Below are 4910 nucleotides of genomic sequence, written 5' to 3'. Positions count from 1 at the left end.
AGAATTTTATACTGTTTCTTTCTACTAATAATTGTTACTGGTTAACCTACCTTCCTCTCTGGGTCTCAGTTGTCACCTTCTAAAATAAGATCAAGTATGAAGGCTCTCTGAAACCTTGTCAATTCTGACTTTTTTATTTTTATTTTTTTTGATTTGGAGTCTCACTCTGTCACCCAGACTGGAGTGCAGTGGCCGCTCCCAGCCACCGCAGCCTCAACATGCTGGGCTCCGGCGATCCTTCCACCTCAGCCTTCCAAGTAGCTGGAACTACAGGTGCATGCTACCACGCCCAGCTAATTTTTTTTTTTTTTGATTTATTGTAGAGATGAGGTCTCACCAAGTTGCCCAGGCGGGTCTCGAACCCGCAGACTTAGGCAATCCACTCACCTCAGCCTCCCAAAGGCATGGGATTACAGGCTGTGTTATGATTTGTCCATCAGATATTCACTATGGTCTGAAAATCTTTGCCAAAAGCCAAGCACGCAAGCTCTGCAACCTGAATAGCCAACAAATAGAACTCATTTTCAGTCCAATGTAAGACAAATTCACCCAACTATGCACCTTGAGATGGACAGGTTTTTGTTTACTGACGTATAAAACAGACTTTCTCTGTGTGTAGGGTGTGTGTGTGTGTGTGTGTCTGTTTGAAAATTAAGTGTTATACATAAGTATCTGCTTTCTTGGACTTATGAACTAAGTCTTGATTGACTGACTAAAATGTGAAGTCATCTGTGAAGTCTTCCTGACTTTCCCCAAATTACTAGCCCATTTATGTTCCTTTTAAATATTTTGTTAGCATCATAATATTGGATTTTTTATATGCCTATTTTTCTACTAGACTTTGTGCATTTTAAGAGTATTTCATCTTCTCATAATTCCTTATACTGAGTACATTGTTGACATATAGCAAAGAAATAAACATTGATTGGAATATGAATTAATATTCTTTGTATCTAATTTATGCTTTTTGAGATAAGACATAGATCATAAGTGATCAGAGTCATTTGATATGTCGGAAATTTAGAAGCTGGGTCTTCTACCCAGAGAATACTGAAATTGGTTTATATTCATCTACAATAACACCATGAAAAATTGTTAAATTGATATAATATAGAAGTTTTTTACTCTTACTGTGAAAACCACTGAATTGTGCCACAGCATCTTAGTTTTTCACATTTATTTTATTTTTCACAGTTCGCAAATTGTCTACATATACTTTCAATTAACATCCCTCAGTCAGTCAACAGACCATGAGCTCAATTTAAGCAGTTATGAACAGAACTTTGTGATGAGAATTTGTCCTTACATCAATTGTTAGTTCATTAAAAGTCTACACTCAAGGAATTACAGTGACTATATTTGAGTTCCTCATTTATGACTACATTAATATATTTAAAATAAGACTTCTCAATCAGTGAGCTCAGAATATTAAATGTTTTAAATCAACCTTATCAGAATTCTTAAATTGGCTTTAACAATGCAGTAAACACATTCAGGAAGAGTCTGGAATTTGTTTAATGACATCAGAGTAAACCTGGGTTCCCAAAGACAAAAATCATTTTCTTATGTGTTATTTGAACCTTATGTGGATAACTAAGCTCCCAGTTGTGCACATATCTAGTTGCATTCCTTTAGATAAAACAATAATCTCAAGCAAATATGTTTATTTTCATATAGATCTGTTTCTGGTAAATGTTGACTAGAAGAAAATTAAATTACCATAGAATAGAAAACATTAGGTCTCCCAGGGAGGAAGGAAGCAGAAATTTAGCTGGGAACTCTGACAAAATAAGAAAGAAGTGTTAAAAGGAGCTGATAATGCAATTCTATTGACCAGTTAAAACCAAGTACAATGCTGTGTGTGAGGACTTGAAGCATACTTAATGCCTAGAAAAGAGAGTTTGAAGGATTTCTTTTTCACAAAGAGTTAGAGAAGTGGAGAGAACAAACCTTGGGATGTCCCATTAATGGATAAGATATAAGATAGACCAGAACTCTAATAAAAATAAAAACTAGAGAGAACCTTGGTTTCCTTGGGACTAATAATGAACTTGATAGAACTTAGAAGGCTGGAAAATGAGATCAGCTGAAGTTAATTGGTACAGCCTCTCTGTGTGAGGCTAGACACAATATTGAACCTCAAACTGCAGCAACTTGAAGCTTCATTATAAATATTAGAATATTACATTATAAGAGAGAGGAAAAGCAGGAGAAGACAAAGCAACTAAATCAAAGTCTCTTTATTTCCACGTTTACAGATAACAGAAGCATATGCTTCACATAAAAAGAATAAACAAAAACATAGGAATGCCTACTGATTTCTCGGAAGTTAGTGGTAGAAATTATGAGTATAAATCACTTTATTTGGGGATGTTATCAGAGTTGCCAAAGGTCCCGCATTTTTGTTGAAATGGTAAAAATTTAAGCTCCAATATATGATAAATGAGTAAGAATGGATTAAATTGTGCTTTACAATAAACTACCCCCAAATTCCAGTGATTTGATACAACAAATGTTTCTCTCTTATGCAGAGTTCTGGGGAAACTTCTCTATGCAGTAAGACAAAATTCCAGGTTAATAAGACTTCCTTCATCCTATAGTTTCACCATTTAGCACTTATGGTCACCATAATTAATGAGTCTAGGGGAATAAAATGCTGTAAGGTCTTGCACTAACAATTAGATATTTCAGCCAGGCAAAAATACACAGTCTCCTTCCAACTCTGGCTGAAATTTACCTTGTGGTTCTATTCAAGCTGAGTTTTCTCTGTAACCAGAAGAAGAGGAGAACCGGATATTAGTGATATCTACCAAAAGTAGTATCTATTACAAGTGGTTTTCTGAGTATGCATGCTTATTGCTCCCAAATTCTCTGACCCGGACTCTGGGTATTTTTATATAACTTGTTGTAGATCTTTAATTAGCACCCTGACATGCATCTATATGTATTCTATTTATATACTGGGGTAGTTTTTCAAAGAACTATAAGGGAGTCTCAAGAACTAGTACAGGAAAACTCACACTCTCTTTCTCTACCTCTTTCAGAATCTTTGCAGGTAGGCCTTATTTATTTATCTGTTTACTTATTTATTTACTTATTTATCAGAAGTGCTCAGAATTTCTTGGTTAGATTTCTTGAGTACCACGAGATATTCTACAGGAGATGTTCAAGACATAGAAGATCTGAAAAATGAGACTATGACAGTTCTCAAACACATAATAGTCCTGCCATATGTTCTTGAAGGCCCTGAGCAAAGTAAATAATCAGAAAGTCAATTTAATAAACTGGTCTGTGAGTCCCATGAAGTAAAGACCCTGATGCTATTCTTGTCTGTTTTGATAAATTCCCATAGTCTGGCAATTGGTAGCATTTTATAGAGAGTGGCTAAACTTTAATCTTTAGAGTAAATAATGTATAATTTATGACAATATATAGCCCCCCAATATTTCTATTCCTCTGTCTTTGCCCCATCTTTTTCAAGATTATTAATAAAATTATATGCCTGGAAAGTTTCTCAGAAATTATCTAAGGATTTGTCCTAGAGAGGCTAAGGGACTCTCCCAAAATGTGTATTTGGTGGAAAAGAGAGGTATGATAAAACACAGATTTTACTTTATCTAGTTCCATTTCTTTCTGTTTAAGCAACTTTTTCTATAGGACCAACCAGGGTTCTTTCATTCATAATAAACACCCATATCTTTTTCACATTCCATGATCCCACCCCTACCCACTGTATGCACATACTGAAACCACTACCACTTTCAAATGATTTAATTTTCTTCATAGGTTTTATCACAGTTGACATAACATTATTTAACAAGTTTTGTTGATTTGTTATCTGTGTTGACCATTTAAATGCAAATTCCATTACAGCATTAAAAAAAATCTTTTGTCAGTTGCATTCTAAACTCTCAATAAATTCTAGACCATCAATAAGGTCAATTGCGAAGGCAACAAAGAAAACAATAGGAAATTATTGCTCTAAAATGTTTTTCTGAAGATTGTTGTCTTCATATCTTTTATATGAGTTCATGGAGGTGACTGGGCTCTGTGAAGGGGCTCATTAGTAGTGTTTTTTTTCCCCTCCAATTTTAGAGTAAGTGTATGAGTAGGTGTGCTCACTAATTTTCTCATTCACAGACTAAAAAGTCAATGTTCTCTACTTAGAAAATCTGCCTGCTGTGATTAAATGATGTGTGCATAATCACCATATTTAATATTTATTCCATTTTTGTTCATTCTGGTAAACTTTGCCCTGACTTGAGTTTCCCATAAATTCAAATGTCCACAACTAATCTACGGAAACCACTTATGTTCCACATATAAAAAAACCATCCCATCTTAAGAAGCTCTGAACCTGTTCAATGGAAGTCCAGCATAAAAATTTACACTATTCAACTAGTAGGACAAGGGTAGAGGATGAAGTGAATGTGAGAGTTTGACTTCTTTGAGCAGTGTCAATTTGGAAGACATATTGTTTTGGATCATGTTACAAGTTATAATAAAGAGTTGTTGCCTTCCGCAGAAAGCTTACCATCCATAGAAAGAAGACAGAAACATGGATATATACTCGTTTTTTAATTGTGTAAGAACAAAACTAAATGTATCAATATATAAATAAGCATAAAACAACAAATGGTTCCAGTTCCAGATAAGACGGAATGAGAATACTCCCAACTCATGGAATGTACTTATGAAAACTGGAGAGATGCATGGACGAGCTATTTTGAGGAGTCAGAAAAGTCAATACTAACAGACAGATTGGAGAACACTAGAACTGGGAATACCACTCTGCCAGGCATGAGTTAATCTTTTTCTTTTTTCATCTTCTAGTATCCCCCAGCTCAGTCTCAAGTCTGCCAGGAACAGAGAAGTGGTCTTGAACATCAACAGAGAGTTCTGGAAGCATA

The sequence above is a fragment of the Carlito syrichta genome, unplaced genomic scaffold (assembly GCF_000164805.1).
Source record: "Carlito syrichta isolate Samal-C Ts95f unplaced genomic scaffold, Tarsius_syrichta-2.0.1 Scaffold302542, whole genome shotgun sequence".
Classification (NCBI taxonomy): Eukaryota; Metazoa; Chordata; class Mammalia; order Primates; family Tarsiidae; genus Carlito; species Carlito syrichta.
Note: the sequence above shows the minus strand (reverse complement) of the source record.